General features: G+C 37.7%; 1 protein-coding gene and 1 long non-coding RNA gene across 9 annotated transcripts in view; one reads left to right on the top strand and one right to left on the bottom strand.

Moving 5' to 3' along the window:
- LOC130458287 (uncharacterized) overlaps nt 1-5563 on the bottom strand; it is a 29081-nt gene extending 23518 nt beyond the window's left edge. The window contains exon 1 of the long non-coding RNA XR_008917408.1: nt 5273-5563. This is a non-coding gene — a long non-coding RNA (uncharacterized LOC130458287). The remainder of the gene's footprint in view (nt 1-5272) is intronic.
- RFX2 (regulatory factor X2) overlaps nt 4783-26143 on the top strand; it is a 147702-nt gene continuing 126341 nt past the window's right edge. For all 8 annotated transcript variants that reach the window (XM_056822512.1, XM_056822511.1, XM_056822510.1 and 5 more), the window contains exon 1: nt 4783-4915. The gene's annotated coding sequence lies outside the window, so the exon portion shown is untranslated. The remainder of the gene's footprint in view (nt 4916-26143) is intronic.

The raw sequence follows: 26143 nt of genomic DNA, 5'->3' as shown, positions 1-26143 counted from the left end.
CAGAAGGTAAGGGTTTAAAATAAAAGACCCATACTGTATCCTTTCTGGCTGCTAAAATATTCCCCTGTACGATTACCTTCTCTTTTTTTCAATATCGTGTATTGGTTCGAAGGCAGAAGAGTGAGCAAAGGCTAGGCAATGGGGGTTGAATGACTTGTCCGAAACAAAGAAAAGTAGAAAGAAGATAGAAGCATTTTAAAACATAGAGAATAGGAAGACACTTAAAGGGAAACAGATAAGTAATATAATTTAAAAACCAAGATTGAATTACCTTTTTTTAAAAAGGACAAGTTGATTTTAATGTACATGCTTCTTTTTCTGTTTGTTTTTTTGTGTGTGTATGGTAATGCTTATGTTAATTGATGTTTGCCTCATGTAGTATAAGCAAAAAAATTACTTAGAAAAAATTTCTGGTGTTTTTTTTAAAATACATTTGCCTCAAAATGAGATTTTTTTTTTTAAAGTTGACTGCTGTGGAATAATGGAAAAAGCACTGGGCAAGTCATTTCACATAGGTGAGCATCAGTTTTCTCATCTATAAAATGAAAATAACAATGTCTGTCTGTCTTCAGTTGTGAGGAAAACATTGTGTAAACTTTAAAGTAACTATATTTTTGTTTTCCTGAAAGTGTGTAGTAATAGAGAATTATGGCATGGATTGGAGCAGAAACTAAATATTTTGATACCATATTCACTCAAAGAATACCCAGGTGGCATTGGCATACATTGCTTAATAAACTGAAATGCTTGGAAGCTTGAACTTTTGTTTACTTACTCATTTCATCTTTTACCCACCATAGGACCTTCCAAATATCATAATAATGCTGCATAGATACTAATGGAATCCATTTGTTGTCTTTCATTTTCACTGTAGGAGCAGCCCATCTCTTTTTCTGGTCATAAGTCTGATTTTTTTTAATACTACTTACCCTGCCCAATTTTTGGGGGGGTATTGTGTTGCAGCCTATTTATGCAAACCATGTACCTTCCTATTGCCCTTTGGGTAACCCTCAGCTTTTATTCTTAGACCAAATGTTCTGTGAAATAATATTTCTTGTTTCCTCAGTAGGTATGATAAAACCAACTTGGCCAAACTCCTTTATTTGCCACTCTCCAAGGAGAACTTTAATCCAACCTTCCATTTAGCTAAAATTTCCTTTTATCTTCTAGCTTCATTTAGAATAAAAATATGAAGATGAATATGATTCATTTCTTCCAATGGGACATTCTTTAGTTGGTTATGTGACAAAGATATTACATTTAGAGTACCAGTGAATAAGTTAAAATGTAGTCTATAGTTTATAGTCTAAAACCTCTGTAATTCTTTGCTTCCCTTGCTGTCTTTTCTTCCACTCTAACATGGTCTCTGCAGAAGACCCCATACTTCTTCAGAACTGAAAGTTACTTTTGTATTTCTTTTGTTTCATGAATTACTGCAAAGAATTTACCACCAACTAGTTTGGTGATGAGCATTTCCATATTTAGTCAGGCTGGATCTTGGAAAACAAACATAGTTCGTTGCTAGGACTCTTCTCAAAGTCTTTACGACATGGTAGAACTTGTCAGAGCTTGTGCTTCACTGGAATAGACTCTAAGAACCCAAGGTCATTTTCTTCTTCCTGAGATTTTTGGCAATTTTTCTTCCCTACCCCCTACCCTTTTTAGTGTATTTCTCCTATTCACTTTCTGACTCTAACTCCAAACCCTATGATGGTGGTTTCCTTTGGAGCTGAATCTCAAAGCATCTTAGCTTCCTTCAACTCTGGGCAATTCATGGCATATCAGCTTAGCTCTTTGCCCCTAAATGGGTGGACAGAACCAACTCCAGATGGATGCTGTGTACTTTCCCTCAGTTTTATTGCCACACAGATCCCATATTCCCTGTGTTCTCTTTTCATGTTTTGTTCTACTCTCTCTGTTCCTCAGTTCTCTGACCCTGCACAGCAAACTATTACCATGGAGTTGATTTTTGCAGTGTGAGTGTCTGAAACTGTGGGAAAAGGGGTGTGGGGTGGGATGTGGTATTGAGAACTAATTTCCAGTCCAGGGTCAGTTCTATACTATGTAGGCCTTTGATAGAGTTAAAATGAATATTCTTTAAATTTATAATCCTCCCCTAAAGCCCTGCTTCAATGATCCTGAGCTCTCAAAGGCTATGGACAGTGGACAGATTCCAGCAGGTCTTATCCAACTGAAAAAACTTTGATGTATATTCTTGGTGACAGACATATGTTTGTGATATGAGAACTAGCTTAGATAAATTCAGAGATTCACCATGAAGTGGTTTGGTATAGGGGAAGGAGCACTGAATTTACAGCACTCACAGTTTGCTCCTTCCTACCACTGTGACCCTGGGTGAGTCAATTATTCTCTCTAGCCTAGTTTTCATCTGCAAAATTTAGGCAATATGCTAGATGATCTCTAAGGTCCCTTCCAGATCTAAATATGATGAACTCCTTTTACCAGGCTGATCACAACAAATAGATGAATCTTCTGGATACAGCATTTCTAGCAGGTCATATACTAAATTATAGTAGGGCGTATAGATCTTTGAAGTAAAGTTTTAATAAAAAAAAAAACAAACATTAAGTCATTCTACAGTGCCAAATAGCCAAATAAGGCAACTGGCAAATATGCACAGGGCCTGAAGCTAAATGAAAATACTTGTAAAATAGACTAATTTCCCTTGCCTGGAAATAAAGTTAAACTACTCAACAAATTATCTTTAAAACTCCCCCTTAGGCAAAAAAGAAGAATGAGTACTGGTGCCTGGTGCATCTCCAAGAACACAGGTGATGAAATTGTCCTGAAGTCTGTTGACTAGGTACTATTAATAACCAATCAAGAAGAGAAGGAAAACTGCAGTAATTTTGTTAAAGTATATTTTCTGACTTGCTTTGAGTAGTATTACTTTTGTAATAGATATTATCCCAAATTACCAAGTTTGTTATATATTTCTCCCCTTGATGCACTTCACAAACTAACTAAACTGTCCTTCTGGCAGCACATGTCTTCTTTACGCCTTTGCACAGGCTGACACACATGCTTAGAATGTTTTATTTTCCTCACCTTTATCATAAAATTGCCTCGTTTTCTTCAAAGCTCAATTATCTTCTATATGAAGTTTTTTTGACCCCTTCATTTGTTAGTTTTCTCTCTCAAAATCACCTTGACTTAATTTTATGTGTACTCTATATATCATATATTTATCCTATAAATATTGTCTCTCCTGTTAGAATGTAAGCTTCTTGAGAACAGAGACTTTCACTTTAGTCTTTTTATGGTGTCTAAGACACAGCAGTTTTTAGGTAAATGCTTATTAACCTCTGCTACTGGTGCCTTGATTTTACATGTACATTTGTACCTGTTGTCCACCTCATTTAGAAAATAAATTCCTCAAAACCAGTGACAGTTTTTTGTTTGCACCCCTAACAGCTCTCTACTCCTAACATTATATAAACACACATATATCTTCAAATACATTCATATTATCTATACATTTACCATAGGTACACATAGCATGCATATAGTTATAAAAATGTACAAATACACAAATTTACTTTGCTATATGTACATATATGTATATACATATCTATATACCATCTAGGGAGAATTTTCAGGTTCTAGCTCAATTAAGTCAACACAGGATACTGATATGTAAACTGCAGTTTATTCACTAAAGAATGACACATAATATCAGTGGGTGATGAACATGCCTGTCTCACAAATCCATAGATGACATGTGTATGTGCATATATAATTGAAACGTTTTTTAAGAGCTAAAAGTGATCTGTTAAGAGTTGACATAACTAACTCCAAACACATTCAGAGGATGATCCAAAAGTTTTTAGTGAAGTTGTAAATTATAATAGCTTAAATTTTTGTAACGCCTTGAATACAACACAAATATGATACAATATAATCTATAGAATATATTATAGATAGCATAACTACAGTTAATATATGTATATATTTACATGAAGACCATAGAACTTTGTGAAATTTTAATTAATTCAATCAATCATATGTACACACACTAATATCTTTTGGAAGCTAGCATATCGGAGAATTAGAAAACTTTCTCTTTATTTTGCTTCACAGCAAGATTCCTCTTCCTCCCGACCTCCCCCGCATTTTGAAAGCTCAATAGTTTTCTCCTGGAAAGACCAAGACGTTAGCCCGCAGTCATCCTATGCTCTTCTTCATTCACATTTCTTCTCTTCTCTCCACTTCACCCTTCCCTCCCCTTCCTTCCCCGCCTCAACACTTCCAGTTTTCCCACTTCAGTGCCCCCCCCACCCAGAACCCGCTCCGCTTTTCTCTTCCCTTCTCCCCACCCCCTTTCCAGGAAACTACGAGTCGAGCGCGAACTCTCAAGCCCCGCCCCCTCCCTTCTCCCCGGTTGGCCAGACTGCGGGCTCGAACTAGCGTTTTGACTGACACCCAGCTCAGCCAATGGGACGGCATGACCGGTCCCCCGCCCGTTATACTCAGAGTGGGGAAGGTGACCGTTGATTGGAACGTGGTAACAGCTGCCGCTAACAACTCTTCCCTCCTCCCTCCCCTTTCTTCGCTCCTCCCCCTACCCGAGGGCAGGAAGTGCCCGATCAGGCTCCGGCTGGGTCAGGGTGCGCGCACGCGCGCTCCCTCCGGCTCGGGCTCGGGCTCCAGGCGCGAGGGCCGAGGAGGGAGGAGGAGCCTCGAGGAAGGAGGAGGGAGGAGGAGGAGCGGGAGCGGCCGCGCCGCCGCCGCTGCCGCCGCCGCCGCCATAGAGACAGTAGCCGTGGAGACTGTTACTTACCAACGGGGAGCAACACGCAGCCGGAGTCGCCGCCGCCGCAGCCAGAGCCGCAACCCGAACTCCAGGCCGAGCCCGCGAGAGGCAGCGCCGCCGCGGCCCCCGCCGCTGCTGCAGGTGACTGATGCGAGCTAGCGAGCCCCGGCCCGGAGGGGGAAAGTTTGTCCGGCCTCTTCCCTCCCTTGCTCCGGCTGGGCCCGGAGCACACACTCCCTCTACACGCCACCCGCCGCACTCGCTGTCACTCTCGCCCTGCCCGACACTCGCACACGCACCCCTCCGGGACCGGGCCGGGCGGGGGGCGCTGTGGAGAAGCGGGAGGACCTCCCCACCCCCCACCGCACCCATGCTCCCCTCACCCTCTCCTTTCCCAGGCTTCGGAGCCCGAGCCGGCGCTGGCTGGGGAGGGCTAATCTTTCCCCCACTCATGTCCCCTCTTCCCACCTAACCGCACCCCCCAAGGACCCGGCTCACTTTTTTTTAAGGACCTGGCGGAGTGAAGCAGAGTTGACATTGACTTTAGAACTCTTCCCCTCATTCCTTCCTTCTTTCTACTTCCCCCACCCCCACCCCCACCCTGGGACTGAGTCTCCGGACCCCCCTCCCTTGCTGGCCCCTCCCCTTGATTCCCTTCCCTCTTTCCCCCTCTCTGGTTTGGTCGCCGCCCAGGCGCTGCCACAACTTCCTCCCTCTTTGGGGAGTCCCTGCCTCCCCAACTTCCCCGCCCACTCCCGCCCGAGGTCCCTCCTAAGGCGCTCAGGCCTGGTCCCCGCCCCGGCTCGACTGCTCCGTTTTGGACGGATTGAGGACTTGACAAAGTTTCCTCTCAATAGCCCGCTTCTAAATACACAAGCTAGAGCCTGAACCTCCTTGGCACCCTCCCTCCCCCAGCCATTATTCAGATCTAAAACAAAACATCCTCCCTGTAGCGTAAATGCTTTTCATTCTTTCCCCTTCTTCTCTTCATCTGAGAAAAAAATCATCCCAACTAAGTTCCCTGTGTTCCTTTTTTTCTTTCCGAGATTTTCACTCTGGGACTGCCAACATCAAATTCTCCTCGTTTATGTAGTTTATAGTGTTTCTTCCTTGAAATTTGTTTTTAAACAGATTCTGGGACCCCAACTGAGAATCTGTCCTAACTTTTATCCTCTTTTAGAGAGATGGTGTTGGTGGAGTGATGCTTTTGAACTAGATACTTCAGTGACTTCTAATCTCAGGTTATTCCTGCCATTCCTGTGACTGAACAAGTGCCGTTTTCCAGTTTTAAACTCCTGGGGGTTTGGCAGGAATATAAATTAAAGGGGAGGCTAATGGGAAATAATGACTGACTTCAATACTTTAATTGATTTTCACTTTTCTCACTTTCCTGACCTCTTTTGTCTTCTATTTTCATCATTTGTGAAATGACTTTGTTGCTTACATTGTTCTTCCATTTTTGTCAAGTCCTCCCAGTGTGACTGCTGAAGTTCTAATTCGTGCTTCCTTTGTTTAGAAAAACAAAAACAAAAACAACTTTCTGGGCAAAATGCATAGTATAGTGCAAAGGAACACTGAATTCAGAGGATCCGGGCTCAAAGCCCCACCTCTGACACTAAGTGTGTGGGCAAGTCACTTAACCTTGCTGGGTTTTCGTTTCTGGGTCTCTAAAATGATAGTAGGCTCAGAGCAGAGGTTCCTTTCTACTCTCAATGTATAATCCAGTGAGATCTTTCCTTTTCAACTTTTCCCCTCCCCTTTGCCTCAACTTCTTAGATGTTAAAAAAAAAGTTTCCATTTTTTCCTTCAAGTATTGAAACATTGTTTTGTAGTGACTTTTTGAAAGAGCTTGTAACAATGTGGTATCATAGTTTAAGTGGAAAGAAGCTTCCTTTCTGACCTTTTGAATCTACTTCTCAATACCTTCTCCTAACACAGTCTTACAAGATATGAACTGACTTTTGAGACAGATCCTCAAATTCTATGGGCAAGTAATAGTTTTTTTTAAGTCTCTGGAAAGGGGAGTTGGATTACTTTTACTGTTAGTATGTATCTTATTGGGAGAAGATACTTGGGTCAAATGGTTTTATATACTTGATCAGTTTTCCTGCTCCTATATCATACTATAAAAGGCTACTTTAAAAGTATCTGAAAGCAAATATTGGGTCTGAGGTTTGGTGTTACAGGCAATAGTCTTATGCCATTTTAGTAATTATGCCCTAGACTTTTGGTTCAGTCTATGTCTCAGAGTTAAACCTTATATAGCTTAAAACAACATCAAGACTTTGGTTTTGGGACAACCTGTATTTCATACCTTAGACCCAGTATATTTTTGGGTGCTTTTAATATTTGGGGCATTTTTAAGATTTAGCAGTTTAAAAGTGCAGTAAGACTTTTGGGCATATATTGTATTTCAGCTGATTAGATCTTGAATATAGTCAAAATAGCTGATCTTATAGTAAAATTTCCATTTTAACATATTTCCATTAAAAATAACCAGTTATTGAACATTTTTATAAAACTAACCCAAATAAACTAAAGCTCTCTATTTCTCAAAAAGAGAAATGAATTATTTAATTATTCAAGGTAAAAGAGCAAGTAATAGCAATTGCTGACTTCCTATTATGAGCCTGAAACAGATCCTTTACCTTAATTTAAGATGACCACATTGTTTATAGTTTTCCAATGTTTGCTATTAAAACACCACTTATATAAATATACATCCAGGTGGGTTAATCTGTGAAACTTTATCTTGAGCTTATTTTTGTGCCTTTGGCTTCCTATCACTTATTCTCCCCCCCCTATATACTGCCCTATTTCCTTAAATTTTAGCTTTACATTATAGGGTACTAATATATTTAGAAATCATAGGTTACTTACTATTATAATCACTATCAACATTGTGAAGGACCTTAAGGGACCTTAAAAATGAGAGGAAATTAATTATTATTTTCATCATATAATGATAGAGGTAGGGTCTTCCATTTCTTTTTAATATTCTAAAGGTCTTCCAACTACAGATTTTTAACAATATATGCAATTTTATTGTATTTTTAATTTTTAAATAAAAATTAATAAGGAGAATTTTGGCAGTCATTCTACTTTCAGAATCCATACTTAAAACTAGGAGTACAGTTGTGTGTATGTGTGTATATATATATATACACACATACACACACACATATACATATATATATAATTTAAGTGCCCTGCCTTCCCCTCCTTTAAATTAGATGAAGGTTAGATATCTCCCTGTAGGGCAAAGACTTCTAGATAAGATAGAGGTTTGAAGCTTGAGACATATTTGAGAGCCATTTTTATTCAAATGCATTAGAAACCATAAGGTCACTGAGGGAAATAAAGGGAGGGGCATTATTATTGGTGTAGGGACATCAGTCATGCTTGTGTGGAGGGTGGAGTAGAGAATATAGGAGAAACAAGTATAAAATGGGAGGAAAATCATGGCAATAATCCTTTGAAAATTCAGGTCAAAAAGGGAATTGATGATATGGTTCATCTTTGCCACTTACCAGCTTTCTTACCCTCTACAATATTTCTGAGCCTAATTTCCTCTTTTGTAAAAGGGGGATAATAACACTTGCAACAGCTTACCTCATTGCCTTGTTGTTTGGTTAAACAAACCAAATGAAATCCCCAAAATTCTATAGAGATATAAATTATTGTTGTTCAGAAAGCTTCCTAGCCAAAAAAAAAATATATATATATATATATATATATATATATATATATATATATGGATTTTATTGGCACTGAAAAACTTGAACATTCTAGGTAGGAAAACTTCATGAATGGAAATTCCTGAGATTTTCTTTTTTTTTTTAAGCATTTTGCCATATTTTGCCATTTATGAGACTTGACAACACATTAGACAATTGTGTAATCTGTAGTTGAAATGAGAATCAAATGGCCTTAGTAATTGCACCTTTGATAATGAATTGATTGTAAGTAGATAGTTAGAAGCCAACTCAAAATGATCCTTTAAAAAACATTCTTTGCTGGCCAGCAAAAGAAAAAAAAGTATTCTGAAGGGCACCCAGGTGGCTTAGTGGATAGAGAGCCAGACCTGGGTTCAAATGTGATCTCAGACACTTCTTAGCTGTGTGACCCTCTGTAAATTCTTTAATCCCAATTGCCTAGCCCTTATTGCTCTTCTGCCTTAGAAGTGATAGCATATGTGTGTGTATATTGATATACACTTAGGGACACACATATACACACACACACACACACACACATATACACACAGAAGCAGCCTCATACTTTTTTGATTGAAATAATGTGATTTATGGGGGGAAAAACCCAAACCCCAGTGTGTAACAGCTGGAAAGGACCTTTGTATTGGTCTAATCTAAACTGCTCATCTAGCGGTGAAATGATCAGTCTAGGGCCATGATGGTGAATTTATGGCATGCAGAGATCTCTGTGTGGCAGAGTTAGTTACTAGAAAGGCAGAGGGACTGGGCAGAGCTGCTCCCTTCCACTAGGCCATCCCACCCCTCTGCCCAGCAGCCCAATCGAAGCACTCCCTCCCCTGAGCAGTGCCTGGGTCAAGACCCTTCCTTTCTCACTCCCCTATTTGGGACTAGGGGCTTCAGGGGAGGCCCTCTCCTCTCCTGCCACTAGGCCTGCCCCCCCCCCCTAAAAGATCTCCACTTTTGTTCCTTCCCTATAGGCAGACCTACTCCCTGCACTGTGTTCACAGTCACAGGTGTGTCATTGTTATGCAAATATGAGCAGTCTAAAAGGTGCCAAGGTTACATTTCTACAAGGGAGATTAGCAGAGGCTGTGTGGGGCTGCATTTGAATCCCCCTCAACTAGGACATGCACTCTTAGTTGTAATAAGAAGCTATCTTTCCCCACCTTCCCAACCTTACTAGTCGTCTCTTGCCCAGCAAAACCCAGCAGCTGCCCCCTCATGCCAGGTGGGTCCCCCTGGTGGCAGGAAGAGACCTCCCACCTGGAGCTGGCTGGCAGCCTGGCCCCTGAACATGGGGAGGGGAGGACTTGGTCTCTGTGGGGAATGGGAGAGGCATGACACATGGTCTCTAAAAGGTTCGCCATCACTGGACACAGCAAGTATATAGTAGAGATCAACTATAAATAAATAAATAAATTTTGATTCCTTAAATTGTACCATACTGCCTCCACTGTTGAATTTGGTTTTTAAAAGTTGTCTTAAAGTGGGTGGGGCCTTGACATGTCCAAATTTAGGTCAAATGTCCAGTGTACGGTATGGAATGAGCCAAAAATAAAAGTTATTATGAACCAAATTCTGTACCAATCCAAATGCAGATCTCTAATTTAGTACTAGAGCATCATATTTATTACTTGGTTGTATGAAGTGACCAAACTGCAGGCAGAAAGTGTTTTGCTGTAAACATTTTGAAACTAGTTTTTCTTCTCTTTTATCTTTCTTTTGAATGCCAGCTCAGTTGGAGTTTGGAGATAGGCCATTTGGAGCATAGAACTGTCCTGAGGTACATGCCATAACTTGAAGTCAATCTTCAGAAACAGCTTTAGTTCACCTCAACTCTTTGTCCTGGAATTATATTTCTAATGCCTGGAGCATGAATTTGACTTGTGTGCTTTGATTCTTTGTCCCTTGCCCTGTCACTGCTTTATTCTTGTTTTTACTACTTGGAAATTAATGAATTTCCTAAAAATGGTGCTGACTTCCTACTAGATTATCAGTAGTTCTTCATCTAGAATATACACGTACAAAACAAATAATTCCTGTATGTTGTAAATCAGATATGTTGTATAATTTACCTTTAAAGCAAAAGGTAGTTTTAAAATTCGGAACATTTTACCTTTTGTAATCATGAACACAGATGTATAATATTTAGGACCTGTTTATAGTGACTGTAGATATAGTGAATTTCTCCTTATATTTGAAATTTGACCTTTATTATACTAAATTATCATTCTAGTTATAGTGAGAGCTTTGCTGAGATGAAACTATTGCATGAAGGAGAAATTGATTTCATAATTGGAGCTTTCCACAGTGTACATTTTATCAGAAAACTGAAGAATTAATGGGGGGTAAACTAAATTCTGTAGGCAGAATGTTACATTGGCACCTTGATGCAATATTTAAACATGAAGGCTGTTGGGTAGAACCTTTTACAACTTTTTTATTACAGTGGAATAAAAGATTCAGTTAACTTTCCTTTTTTGCATTTTGATATGCTTTATATTTTATTTGGGGATGATCTGCATATTCATTAATTGGGATAGGGAATGAAGGGAAAAGGAGGCTTCTTTTATGTTTGTATTATCTATATAGGATCTTACCTATGCATCAAAATAATTAATGGACTACAGGGCAATTTAGTGAAGGAGATTTACAAAGTAATAGGACTTTAGTATTTAGGTTGAATTATAAACTACCTGTCTTAGATCACAACTCCACTATGCCTTTTATTCTATATAGTTTTTGCACATTGCTTTTGTAAATCTTCTATAGAATATCTGTCTAACACACTGGAAGTGTTCTATTTATTTATTTATTTTTTCAAATTGAAATATTTGTTTATTGTTTATGATATCAGATTCACAACAAATGATTCCAGACTTCATAGCATTCTAAATTAATGGCAGATATTCACATAATTCAATTGGTAGTTAGTGTAATTGTCCAGCTTCTAAAAATCTGATTAGTATGAATAAAGAATAGAGTAGCAAATTAGATGTCAACTCATATTTTTCTTAAACAATTCAATCATGTCATTGTGAAGTTCCCAAACTGAATATATCATATATTAATTGTTAAACATTATTAGATCCACAAATGTTAAACTTGCAAAAAATATAAAATTAATATAATTTGAATTTACTAATTAAAAACAATTAATTTGTAATATATAATCCTATTTCCACTGAATTTAAATAATCATATATATATATTTTAAGGGATTGTCTAATTATAGAGAAATTATATAAATTAAAAATACAAATTAAGAAAATTATTGACAACACAATTTCAAGCTTCTTAAACACTTATGGATATTTTAAAACAGTTCTCATTGATTTAGCTAATTATATTTTTTCTCAATCTTTTTTTTTTTTTAATTTTAAACATTATTTTATTTGGTCATTTCCAAACATTATTCACTGGAAACAAAGATCATTTTCTTTTCCTCCCCGCCCCCCCTCCCACCACTTTTCCCTCTCCCATAGCTGACGCATGATTCCACTGGTTATCACATGTGTTCTTGACTCAAACCCATTTCCCTGTTGTTGGTATTTGCATTAGAGTGTTCATTTAGAGTCTCTCCTCAGTCATATTCCCTCCACCCCTGTAGTCAAGCAGTTGCTTTTCATCAGTGTTTTTACTCCCACAGTTTATCTTCTGCTTGTGGATAGTATTTTTTAGATCCCTGCAGATTGTTCAGGGACATTGCATTGCCACTAATGGAGAAGTCCATTACCTTCGATTGTACCACAGTGTATCAGTCTCTGTGTACAATGTTTTCCTGGTTCTGCTCCTTTCGCTCTGCATCACTTCCTGGAGGTTGTTCCAGTGTGTTCTATTTATTTTAATATTTTGTGGATGCTTGTGTTATATATGGCCAGATAGTTTTATCTGTTATCCCTTACTCTTACCAGGCATCTAGGTGTCTTAGTGAGTAAGAATGTTAGACCTAGAGTCAAGGAGACCTGAATTAAAATCCTGTCTCTGACACTAGCTCTGTGATCCTGGGCAATTTACTTAACCTCTGTGTGCCTCAGTTTCTCATCTGTAAAATTAAAATAAAAATAGCACCTACCTCTCAGGGGTTTTTATGAAGATCAAATGAGATAATATTTGTAAAGTATGCTAACTATAATAATAATTGTTCCTATATAATAATCGACAAATATTTACTAGGCACAATGCCAGGTACTTTATTAGGCCCTAGGGATACAAAGATAAACAGTTTCTGCTTTCAACGTTTACATTCAAAAAGGGTTTGAAAGAACATGTACACATATAAGTAAATACAAACTAAATATAAGATAATGGGGAAGGGAGAAAGCACTAGAAGTTGAAAAGACTTCACAGAGTAGGTAACATTTAAGGTGGCCTTTGAAGGAACCTAGGGATTCTGTGAGGTGGCAGTAAGGAGAGAGTATTATATCCCAGGCATAGGAGACAGGCATGGACATGGGAGATGGAATATCAGGTACAAGGAACACTATTTTGGCCAGAACTAGAGAGATATTAAGTGCAAATAAGCCTGAAGAAGTAGACTGGAGCCAAATTGTAAAAAAAAGTACCAGAGGCTCTTAATATATATAATATTTCTTTATCATTTGCTCTGATCTTTTCCCCTTTGATGACAGTTCCCCTCAGAACTGGATCTCAAAGCTCATCCTCCTTTTCACTGGCCTCATTTTCTGCCCTAAGTGATTTTTTAGGGGAAAGAACTGGCCTTAGCTAGAGACCAATCCCCTTCCCTTCAGGCCTGGTAGAATGCTGCCGTCATTCACCCCCTCCACTGCTTGTACCCTGCTCCAGTTGCTTTAGTTCCTTAGTTCTCTGGCTGAACACTATTTTGCTGCCTCAGGTAAGAAAGCTGCTTGCAGGGGTAGCTGGGTAGCTCAGTGGATTGAGAGCCAGATCTAGAGACAGGAGGTCCTAGGTTCAAATCTGGCCTCAGACACTTCCCAGCTGTGTGACCCTGGGCAAATCACTTAACCCCCATTGCCTAGCCCTTACCACTCTTCTGCCTTGGAGTCAATTGACTCCAAGACAGAAGGTAAGGGTTTAAAAAAAAAAAAAGAAAGCTGCTTGCTTTCCTGTATCCCTATCTCAGTTGTACAATGGAGGAGGACAGAGTTGAGTTCTGTTGTTGGTTGCCTCAGAATAGATTAAGGATCTGTGAGGGTATTGTTAAGTGATTGAGATTGTAGTAGCAGCAGTAAGGGAATTGCTGATGGAACCCAGAGCATAAACCTGTGGGGCAGGTTGTATGGCCCTGGTCAAAGTGTAAGGACTGATGGTAAAGGAAGGGGGTGCTGAGTGAGTATGCTAGGGACTAGTGATTAGCTTTTTCTGCTGTTGGTTCATTCCTGAGGAGTTTGGTACCTTAGCACACAGAGAGAGCTTCAGTTGCTTTACTTTTTTGCTCATAATTTTCATTTTGGAGAAGTTTGACCAGATATGAGGGTTAGAGAAAATGGTTGGTCCTCCATCTTGTTGGTCACATGGCCCAGAAGTACAGATTTGTGTTTTAGAAAGATCAATTTGGTAGTTATGTGGAGTACAGATGGGAGATAGGAAAGATTATAGAATAATACATTTCGGTGTATGCTTTAGCATTCCTGACACATTGTAAGCACTTAATATGTGCTTTTTTCATTCACTCATTGGATGCTTTAAAGTTTACTTGTCATTTTGGTTGCTTTTTGCACTGTCAACTTAAAGGAGGAATTGGTAAGACTGAATTGTTATAAAGAAATTGGGCAATTCTGTTTACCGTACCTGCCTTTTTAAAAATACAGATGTTTTCAGTGACTTGTCTTGACATATCATGACTCCCAAAGAAACCAAATTGCAAGTAACCAGAAGGGAAATAGAGAGAGGCCAAATGTCATTTCTAAAATGTGATGCCTAGAGCTAATCATATTTGGTGGGAGCAAGTAAGCTGCAACAATCTTCCCACAGTGACCTGCATGTAGGAAGTGGTGTGAAGGAGGTCATCAAGAAAATATGTAATTAGAAAAAGGAGATGGGCTGTCATTTGGCAAGAGTCTGCATTGATATATAGAATAGGCTAAATGCTCTGTAGGGTCCCACAAAGTAAAAAGACCTAGAGGATGCTTGGTGTTTGGAGAATGTATGGGGAGGAAATGGACAAGAATTGCACACGGTGTTACAGCATAGATTATTTATGATTTCTTCCAATAGAATCTTCATTCTGCTGTGATAAGATTTGTTGAAGTTTCTAAAGTTTGCAATGTACATTCTTCCCAACCACCATGTAAAGGAGCTACTCCAAATAATAATTCTCATTTTGTTAATGAGGAAACAAGTTATGTGAGTTTGAGTTGCCTGTGGTCACACAACTTAGTGTCAGAGCCAGGATTCAAATCCCTATCTCCTGACCAAATCAGCATGTATACTACACTATTCTACCCCATTTTTTTTCTCATTTCCCTTTCCCCCTTCCCTTTCCCTCCTTCCTAGCCCAGAGATTGTTTAAATCTTTTTTTTTCCTAGTTCGAAATTCTTTCCCTCCCCTCCTAGAGGCAGTGAGATGGTGCACTGGATAGAGTACTGAGCTTGGTGTCAGAGAGAACTGAGAGTTCAAATCTAGTCTCCGACACTTACTAGCTATGTGACCCCCTCAACAAGTCATATAGCTTCTGTTTGCCTCAGTTTCCTCAGTTTCCAATAATAATTGGGTATAGTAAGAGCCTGTACTTTTTGGGGTTGTTGTAAGGATCAAATGAGTTAATAATTGTAAAGCACTTAACACAGTGCCTGACATATAGTAGGTACTACAAATGTTATTTGTTATTATTATTATTATGAGGCAGCTCAGTGGATAGAGCACTGGGCTGAAGTTCATATGTGGCTTCGGACTAGTCGTGTGACCCTGGGCAGGTCATTTAACCTCTATTTGCCTTAATCTCCTGGAAAAGGAAATGGCAAACCACTCCAGGATCCTTTGTAATTGTGTGGGATAACTATTAATTAGAGTTACTAAGACCTTCACAATCTGTTTTATCTTTACATTATTGCTGTTATCGTGTTTTTGTATTATTATGTTATATTTTACTGGTTTTGCTAATTTTGGATCAGTTCATACATGTTTTCTCAGGTTTTTCTGAAATTCTCCCCTTCAACCTGAAGCTTCCTCGAACCAGCGAGAAGCCTCAAGATAGGAAGATAGAGGAAGGATAGAAGTTCTGTATGCCGCGAGGAGGGTGGCGGAGTCAAGTTAGAGATATGAGGTGGCAGGAATGAGTCAGAAATCCAGGCCTTATTAATTATCAAGGAGCCACAGCAATAATTCCGATCAGTGGACTACTCAGAAGGCTTATACCCATCCAAAGTTCCAAATTTAATACCACACAGGTTGGAGACATGATAGAGAAAAGAAAGTGCCTGGCCAAAGGCCAGGTCCCAGGTGGGAGAGGTAGATCAGGAAAGGAATCAAAGATGGAGTTTGGCCAGAGGCCAAGCTCCAGCAAGGACAGGCATCAGTGAGAGCTGAGATCCAAGTGAAAGAGAGAGAAGAGGGGCGGAGCTTGCTGTGGCCCGGTATTTAATCTCTTTGATATGCAAATATACACAATACATAGGGATGATCATCATTGGTTAATGACATGGTATAGGTGTGGTTTCTCTTAGCCAGGTGAGCACAAAGAAACCTGTTTTCCCGCTTAACCTGGGGGAAGCTGGGGTCAAGGGTCAGAGGCTTTCCCTGCCATAGGCAAGACTGAGCATGCTCTCTTCTAAGCCACTCTGTACATACTAACTGTTTCCCTTGCCCATAGCTAGGGGTGGACTGCTACACAACCCTTTTTCTATCGCATTCATATTTATATCATATATCATATTTATATCATATATCATATCATACTTATTTAGCCATTTCCTAATAGATGAGGATTTTGGGGGCAGCTAGGTGGTTCAGTAGATAGAGACCTAGGTTGACAGATGGGAGGTTGTGGTTTCAAATGTGGCCTTGAACACTTTTTAGCTGTGTTACCCTGGGCAAGTCACTTAACTTCCATTATCTAGCTCTTACTGCTCTTCTGCCTTGGAACCAGTATATAGTATTGATTCCAAGATGGAATGTAAGAGTTAAAAAAAAAATAGATGGGGATTTAAACAATTCATTGCCACCAAAAAGAGAGCTACAATAAATATTTTTGTACATATGCCTCACGTTTTTCTAATCTTTATATCTGATGGATTTTACATCATATCTTATACAAGTCTTTATTGGCAATATGCTGCAGCCAGCTTGTACTATGCCATGTATTTTCCTATTGCCTTTTTATGATCTTAATTGAGATTCATAGAGTTGGAAAGAATTTCAGTGTTCTTGGGCCAAAGTGAAACAAACTTCATCTGATTTTCAAATATTAGCTTTTCAAAAACCTAAACAAAGTTATGTCTTCTAAGTCATTGTATCATGTCACATTTCTTTAACCAATCTTTATATGACATGATCTCAGGGCCCTTTGTTCTCATGGTCAACTCCAGTGGAAGCAATTGACCTTAAAAAGTGTTCTTTCTAAAATAAAATGTTTAGAACTGAAAATATGACTACAAATGTGGCCTAACCAGAGTAGAGGACAGAAGAGGACATCTTTCTTAGTCATGACTCTCTTAATGCATCCAAATAAAATAGATTCTTTTTGGCTGCCATATTTCTCTCCTCCTTGGGTGCCTAATCATTGTATTCCTTACTTTGTAGCCACTTAGCATTACTGGGAGAGTATTGATGTTAAAAGAGATGAACTTGACAGCATCGAGACTATAATTACCTAAATGTAAATCACCAGGATTTTTTGGTCTTTGTTTCTAGGAGTTCATTTGTAGAACCTATATTCAAGGTAGATCAACTCAGTGTGAATTTATTTAACTACTTGTCATTATCAGGGCAATATGCATTATTCATATATTTTATTCTTCTAAAGCAAGAAAAACCAAATCAAAATTTGAAGTTCACTAGGTTAGCTTTATTTGTAGGCTCCTTTAAGATCCAATTTCCTCCAGTTTACAAATTTTTGATGAGGACAAGAGACAAATACCATTTACTTTTCTTTTTCTCTCTCTCGAATTCCTAAGAAAATGAGGTAATTTTCTATTAACTGAAAAAAACAAACTGGATTTGGAGGTAAATAAAATATGTCAGTTCAAATCTCAGCACTGTGACTTGCTACTTATTAGCTTTTGACACTTAATAAATCTCCCTGGACCTTAGTGTACTCATTTGTAAACTGAGAAGTTAATCCTAATCCATAAGGGCAAGCACAAGTTAAGAAAGTAAACCCCAAAGAAGAGGGTCCAATAGATTTATTATAAGGCACCATCTAATCCTTTCTTATCCTGTGAACCTAGAATCATAATTTTAGAGCAGGAGGAGACAAGAATAATACTGTAGTTCCCCTTCAGGCCCCTGAGAATTTGACAGAGAAATTGTAGCAGAACTGTGACAAGGTATCTGTGTTCTAAGGAAGACATACTTTTTTATCCTTTAAGTTTAAAACTCATATGGCCTATGTGTTATTGTCCTCTCAGAGGCTTTGAACCTTTCACATAATACATGCAACTTGAGGGATCTCAGAAAATAATACCTGTGCCTATGGTATTTATAGAGAATGGATTTTCTAGTATTAAAAATGTACAGTTATAAAAAATAAGATAAAAAATAGACTGCCTACTCTTAGTCATACCCCTTTTTGGAGCATTGATCTCTTGCTTCTCAGTAAGGATCCTATGCACTCTGTCTTTTAGTCAAATCTTTTTCCTGCTGGGGAGTTATTGGTCATAACAATGGTAATTAATGATTTGTTTTGCTTTTTATAAACTTCACCTTTTAGGAAAACAATAATTTCATTAGCAGAATAGCCTGATATACATACTATGTGTATGTACTGTTTTCCTCATTAGAAAGAACAGGAGTTGCTGAAGGCAGGGACTTGGACTTTTTATCCTCGGTGTTTAGCATAGTGCCAACACAAGGTGTTTAATAAATTCTTGTGTATAGAGTAATTTATTTTCTACCATACTTATTCTAGTTTGGGAATTTTCATTATACTAGTGAATTCTGGGAAAGAAAAAGAAAATAAAGTTTAAGAAAAGACAAAAGAGAAATGTGGAAGAATGGATAATGGTTAAATTGGGATTTTGACTAAACAAAAGAGTTATAAAAAGTGGTCGCTGATTATTATCCCTTAAGTCAGGAACACTATTAGCAGCTTTTAACAATTTTGTTTAATTGGAATATTGGTAAAAAGAGGGAAATGTGGAAGGGAAAGAGGTAAGGACACTGCTTAGCCTACCCTAAATGATGATCAGATGAAATGAAGCTCACTCCCAACAGAGTTCCAACCTCCACGTGGGAATCCTAGTCACTCACCAGCAAGCCCGACAGGATCCAGGCAAGGTCCCAATGCAGAAGACTTCTTGTGAGCTAAGTTCACTGAGGTAGCAGTAAACCCAACAAGAAAGTCCCTGACTCCAAGAAGCTCCAAAGCCAAAAGTTGAAGTCCTGAGGCCGAAAACTCTAGTCAAAAGGCCCAAAGTTCCAAGTCAAAATCGAAGTCCAGAAGCCCCAAGGAGCCATCCTCCAAAGAAGAAGTCCAAAGGAAAAGATCCGAGGAGCAGAGACTACAAAGAACTCCAAAGGAGAAGCCTCAAAGAGAAGTCTCTTAGACAGGAAGTTCAGGACTTTTTATAGTCCTTTTTTCATGTCATTTCCTATCCCTTCCCCACTTTATGGGAACCAATCACAGTCTTTCAATTTGACTAGCACTGCCTTGGTGGGTGGGGGGGTTTGTGGGGGGGGGGGGTGAGACAGTGGCCTCTGGAGTTGTCACCCACTCTAGCAAGTGACTTGTGAGCTCTCATACTTAGTGACTGGTAAGATACTAAGTATAGTATAGGGGTACTTAAGTTTGGGTACTTAAGTTTTTGATTGATTAACATAAAAGTTGCTGATTGATAGACAAGGAGAGTTTGATTCACTCTTCATACTTTTCTTTATTTACTTCCTGTTTTTATGCATTACTAAATCCTTTACAGGAATAAATGTGTTCCAGCAAAGTTTGCTTTCAGCTAATCTCTGTTAAATGATTATCATGTTTCCCACTGCTCTCTTTTCCCCAAGAACATTTCCCCAATATAGAACAACACAAAAAGAGGATTTTCTATGAAATTGAACCACTATTTCTCATTATTTGTTTTTAAAAAAATAAAAGTACATAATTATTACCCATTACTTTCAAAACTGCCCTGCTTGTCTATGCTTCCTTCCAAATTTTGTTTTGTTCACTTCTATGTATTAACATTTTTTTTACAAAGTACAGTACCTCTTTTTTTATGTCCTCACTATTGCTAATCTTTCCTGTCCCTCTATCTCTTTACTTTCTTCTCCTTTAACTCCTTTAACAACATAACAGATAGGCAAGCAAAATGAGTTCACATAGTGGCCATGCCCAAATTAGTTTGTTTCTACATTTTGTGCCCACCTATCATGCTATCATGCTTTATCATAGATTTTTTTAGAGTAAGTGCCAAACACCTATAGAAACAGGGGTTACCACTGTGTTCATAAGGATTTCTGCAGGCTGCATGATTACATTGCATATTGACCACATTAATATCTCATTTTATTGCATTTTTAATTTATTTTTACAAACATTTCCCAATTACATTTTAATTTGGTACCCACCACATATGGGAGTGCTATGGGCTAATTGGGACCTGGACTTGAGTATTTGATATCTTGGTCCCAGGAGATATATTGGCCTTTATTTTGATCATTTTTTAAACTTGTTTTTATTTACTGTGTTGTCTTTTTATGTAAATTATTATCCTAGATCTGCTCATTTCACTCTATCAGATCTTCCTATTTAGGATTCTCTGAAACTATCTCTTTTGTCATTTCTTATAACCCAGTAATAATATTTGGCCAGCTATTCTCCTTAAGAATAGCACTCTTAAGACCCCTTAGATTCTAGTTAATTTTTCCCCTTTCATTTTAATTCTTCCTTAAGGATCAGGAAATTAGTTTTACTTACAGATTCCCTACTGGGATTGGCCTCATTCTTGAATATGCTCTTCTTTATCTTCATTTGTTTTCTGACTAACTTTAATATATTTCCACACTAGGCTATTTATACCAAACTGTACATGTTTTATTTTGTACATTTCAGATGAGCCCTTTACTTCTCATGCACCTCAATTATGAGAAAAATCTTTCTTCCTTTCTACACTAATTTATCTTTCCTTTTATTCTCTCTTCTCTTTCATCTCTTAGAACATTCAGAAAAGAACAAATCTACTACTAGATTCTTTTTCTTATTTAATACCATCAATAATCTTTGCAGTTATTAAGGTTTTGAAAGTTTACTTTTTTCTTTCTCTATATCATTTCATCATATATGATCTAGATTTCTTTGGACTCTTGTTTTTATATTTCAGAATGCCTACTCAGCTCTGGTCTTTTCAGCAGTAGTATTTGAAGAGTTTTTTCATAAAAGGTCCATTTTTTCTCCAGCAGAATTATACTCAAATTTCCAGGCAAGTTATTTTTGATCACAGTCTTCTATCTTTTGTCTTTGGAATATTCCATATTCTAAGAGATCTTATTGATAGTAGCAACTACCAAGTCTTCTGTGATTCTGACTGTAGTTCCTTGGTATTTGAACGACTACTTTTTGGATACTTCAAGTATCCCAAATCTTTTTCTTTGATATGGGAGCTCTGGATTTTTACTATGATATTTATTCTCAGAATTTTTCTATTTGGGTATTCTTTCAAGAGGTGATTGGTATATACTGTCTTTTCCATCTGGTTATAATAGATGTAGGCAGTTTTCATTAATTATTCCTTGAAATATAGTGTCCAGACTTTGTTTTTTAATCATGGTTTTTCAGAGAATCCAGAAAGTCTTAAATTATCTCTCCTTGACTGGTTTTCCATATTAGTTATTCTTGATGAGAAGATATATTTTCTTATTTCTTTCAATCTATTGATTTTGCTCTAATATTTCTTGCTGTTTTATGGAGTTGTTGATTTCTGTTTGGTCTATTCTATTCCTGGATGCCATTTCTTGAATAAAGCTTTATACTTTCTCTTCTAAACTACTTATTATCCTTTTTCTGATTCTTTCCTTTGGAACTTTTATTCATTTTCATCTCATATTTAATTTCTTGTAGGTATTTAAGGACTAGAAATCTTCCTCTGGATCTTCTGAATTCGTACACTAATTTTTACGTCTCAGGTTTGGCCTCCTTGGATTTTTGAGAGTTATGGTGCTGTGACATCCAAGGTTAGCATTTTAGGGACTTTTGGACTACTGAAGTGTTATGGAAGCACCCTAGTAATCTTAGTACCTGCTGGCATTCCATGGGATATGCTAGGTCCCCACCCTGAGTCTTTCGGATCACCCTGGAGCTTTCTGACCACTGTATGGACTTCTTAGGGAAACCATCAGCTCTTGCTGCCTCTGAACACAGAATCTTGTAAACTGTAGAGAGCCTTAAAAGCTGCACATGATCCATCTCTCTTACTGATAGTGGTTTTGCTTCAGAGGCTCCATTTCTTATTGATCTTTATCTTCTGACTGACTTTGTGCCTCTTTGGGATGGAAAAAATAATTTATTGTAATTTCTTGATCATTATTCAGTCTGGTGTGAACTTAAGGGCTTTGCTGGACTAGATGGCAATTGAATGGTCAGCCTCCCTTTCTCTTCATACCTTACCTCTTAACTTTTTGGGGGTTTTTTTGTATGTTTTGTTTTGTTTTTTACTTTAAGATTTGGATATTTAGCTGAGATTTAAGTTGTGTTTTTTTTTAAACCCTTACCTTCCATCTTAGAATCAATATTGTGTATTGGTTCCAAGGCAGAAGAGTGGTAAGGGCTAGGCAATGGGGGTTAAGTGACTTGGCCAGGGTCATACAGCAGGGAAGTGTCTAAGGCCAGATTTGAACCTAGGACCTCCTGTCTCTAGGCCTGGCCCTCAATCCACTGAGCTACCTAGCTGCCCCCTGGGATTTAAGTTTATTATAGAAGATGATTTCTCACTGTTTAACTTGTAGTTTTTATTTTATAAAATTTCCTAAACGATCTTTACATTCATGTGATATTTGTTGATGTTTCTCTTATTTCTAAGTCCAAAATCCTTTGCAGAGAATATTGAGTTTCTATATGTTATCTCCTCACAATCCAGCAACATGACTTTTTGATTGACTGCTTCCCTCCAATTCCTTCTTCAAAATAAATCCTAAAGTACCATTTTAGTCAAAGCAAAGTATTGTTGTAGAGAGATCACTATTTTTCCACTTATCAGTTAACTCATGACATTTTTCAGAAATTGAGATTTGCTGTATTTGATGCTTATAGATAAGTCACAGAAAGCCCATTAAATTTTGGCAAGAAATTTGGGAGTATATATAAATGCCAAGGAAAGAGTACTAAAATTAGAGTTTTATATTTAGGATCTTGAAGTAATTGTAATATCTTCAGATGTTTTGTTTCTTTGACTTTTTGGAATTTGTGAAAGAACTCTTCTCTCTTCCTAACTTCCCTGTTTCACCATATTTCAATCATCCAGTTTTCCAATATCAGAATCACCCCCAATTCTTCCTTTCCCCTTACCTCTTACATTCAACTCGTATTGTTTCTACCAGTACAATAAAATTCACATCTATTACCACCTCTCCATTTATATGGTCACCACCCTTCCTTAGGTCCAAAACAGACCCTTGAAAGCTGCCCCCTCTGAGTCTCTTGCTGGTGCTGGCTTTGTTTCAGGTCTTTCCTATTGCTCTTTGTCCTCTGGCTGAATTTTTGTGCAGTTTTGAGGTAGAAGTAATCAATTATTGTATTGTGTTTCTTGATCATTATTTAGTCTGATAAGAACTTAAAAGTTTTGCTGGAGTAGGTGTGGGGCAGCTCAGTGACTGACAGTGATTAAACTATTGCAATAGTCTCCCCACTGGGCTTCCTGTCTTAATCCTCTGAATCTGTCTTCCATACAGCTGCTAATGATACTTGTAAAGTACTCGATAGATCATGTCCCTTCTCAAACTACAATGGTTCTTTAATGTCTACTGTAAAATACAGCTGCCTCTATTTGATATTTGAGCTCTTAATCTAATACTACCCTCCGTTTCTAGGGTTATTGTCCATTATTCTCTTGACTGGGTTGCTTGTTTCTTCCATGACATTCTGTATGACATTGTGTCTCCAGGCTCTTGTCTTCCTTGCAGGCTATCCCATATGCCTGGAATGCACTTCCTTTTCACCTCTACCTCCTTAAATCCCTAGCTCCCTGGCCTCCATCGAAGTGCCACCTCACACAGGAATCCTATTGGAATTCACACTTATGCTTCTATCTAGACATTACTTTGTATATATTTTAGATTTACAGTCCTCCCTTGCTATATTGCAGTTCACTTATCGTGGCTTCACTGTATCACAGGTTTTAAAAAAATTACATATCTAATTCTGAATCGTGGAGTTTTCACTGTATCGCAGGATTTTGTAGATGAATACTGTACTATACACAATGGCAATGCAGTATACCACCACTGCTTTTACAAATTTGTCAACATGAGATTGTACAGAGCTGAGCGCAAAGTGGGCATTTCTGTATTGGCTGATGGAATGAAAAGCGACCAGACACAGCACTGTGTTCTGTATCCTGGACACTGATCGACTAAGTGTTTATAAGAATGTGAGAAAGGTTAATAAAAGTGTGAAAAAGGTTTATAGGAAAGTGGGAAGGGTTTATAAAGCCTTAAAATATACATAAATAATAAAATAAATATGATGCCATACTTTGTGGATTTTCACAGGGGTCTCTAAATGTAACTCCCGCAATAGGTGAGGGATCACTGTACTTACCTGTATACATGTTGTTTACCTCCAATGTGATATAATTTTATTTTCCTAACAATAAAGATAAAACCACAAGTGTGGTTTCATTTTTGTCTTTATATCTCTAGGACCTTGAAAATCTCCAGCATCTTACACCATAGTAAGTGCTTAATAAAAGCTTTTTGGATTGAATGTTTGCTCATTTCTATATTGTTTTCATTTTTCATTGCTTCAGTTTGATTTTGTCTTGACAGTAGGAACAGCTCTTTGATAGTTCAGGCATAGTTGACTCACAAGTTCCTGCCTGGAACATTCTAGTGTCACCTATTCAAATATTTGCTAATTGTCTTTATTTGTTTCTAGAGAAAAATATTAACATTTTAGGTCTTAAATGTTTACTGTGGCCCAAGTAGCCCATGAAATACTTAAAAATGTATGCACACCTAGAAAGTTAACTTTGAATTTTGTTTAGAAAAAAAAAAAACCCTAGCTATTTTTAGTGTTAATTTTTAAACCAGCTGCAGTAAGATATCAAGATAAATTTCATAATTAATACTAAATTTTCACAATAATTTTCATTAAATATATTTGTATAATGCATTATACATATATTTTATCAGTTGCAAAGTGCTTTAAATATAGTATCTAATTTTATACTCATAATAATCCAATGAGGTAAGTGCTATTGTCATCCCCATTGTACAGATAAAGAAATCAAGGCTGAAAGAGGTGACATGACATGCTTAGTGCCATATCACTATTCAGTGACTAAAGCAGATCCCCAGCTCAGTGCTCCATTTATTGTACTGGCTAGATGTTGATAAAACAAAGGTACTTGATCCTTCCCCAATTTTAGTGTTTAAATACCATTTTTTATATATAAGGTTAAACTGTTTCCCAGCTATTCTAATTTACCATAGTGCTTTCTTATGGCACTTAATACCCAAAGACCTATCAATTTGTAGAATTATATTATACAATGCTATCTTTAAAATGGCATGTTATCTTTGGAGGAGACTACGATAATAGTGTGAAAGGTGAATAAAGAAATGTGTCATATTTATGTAATCCTTTGCAAGTAAAGGATTTGCAAAGCACTTTCTTCACAACAGTTGTGTGATATAGGCTACATAAATATTATTATCCACTTTTCATAGATGAAGAAACTGAGACTCCGAGAGGTTAAATGATTTGTCTGTGATCACATAACAACGAAGGATGAGATAGATTTGAACCTAAATCTCCCAATGAGTCCATTCAATACTAATCTAGGATAGTGATATGTTTTTTTTATTTTAAAAAATTTAGAGTTCCAAACTTTCTTTTTCCCTTAAGTCCTTTCTCTACTTATTGAGAAGGCAAGTTATATGATACCTTTTTTACATCTGAAATCATATTAGCCACATTGCAAGAAATAAACCCCCAAACAAGAAAAAGAAGTGAAAAAAATGTTTTAGTATGCACTTAAAAGTTCATTATTTCTCAGAGGTGGATAACATTTTCCATCATGAGTCTTTGGAACTCTCTTGTATCATTATATTAGTCAAAATAGCCAAGTCTCCCCCACCCCCAGTTGACTATTGTTACAATGTTGCTATTATTTTGTACTGGTTCTGTTCCTTTCACTTTGTTTCAGTTCATGTAAGTCCTTGATAGAAAGTATTGCTTTGAGGGCAGAAGAACAGAAAGGGCTAAGCAGAGTTAAGTGATTTGCCCAAGGTCATATAGCTAAGACCTGTTTGGGGACAGATTTGAACCCAGGACCTTTCATCTCCTGACCTGGCTCCCTATCT

Source organism: Monodelphis domestica, chromosome 3, assembly GCF_027887165.1.
Source record: "Monodelphis domestica isolate mMonDom1 chromosome 3, mMonDom1.pri, whole genome shotgun sequence".
NCBI classification, from domain to species: Eukaryota; Metazoa; Chordata; class Mammalia; order Didelphimorphia; family Didelphidae; genus Monodelphis; species Monodelphis domestica.
The sequence above is the reverse complement of the archived record's forward strand: the minus strand, read 5'-3'. Positions and strand labels throughout refer to the sequence as shown.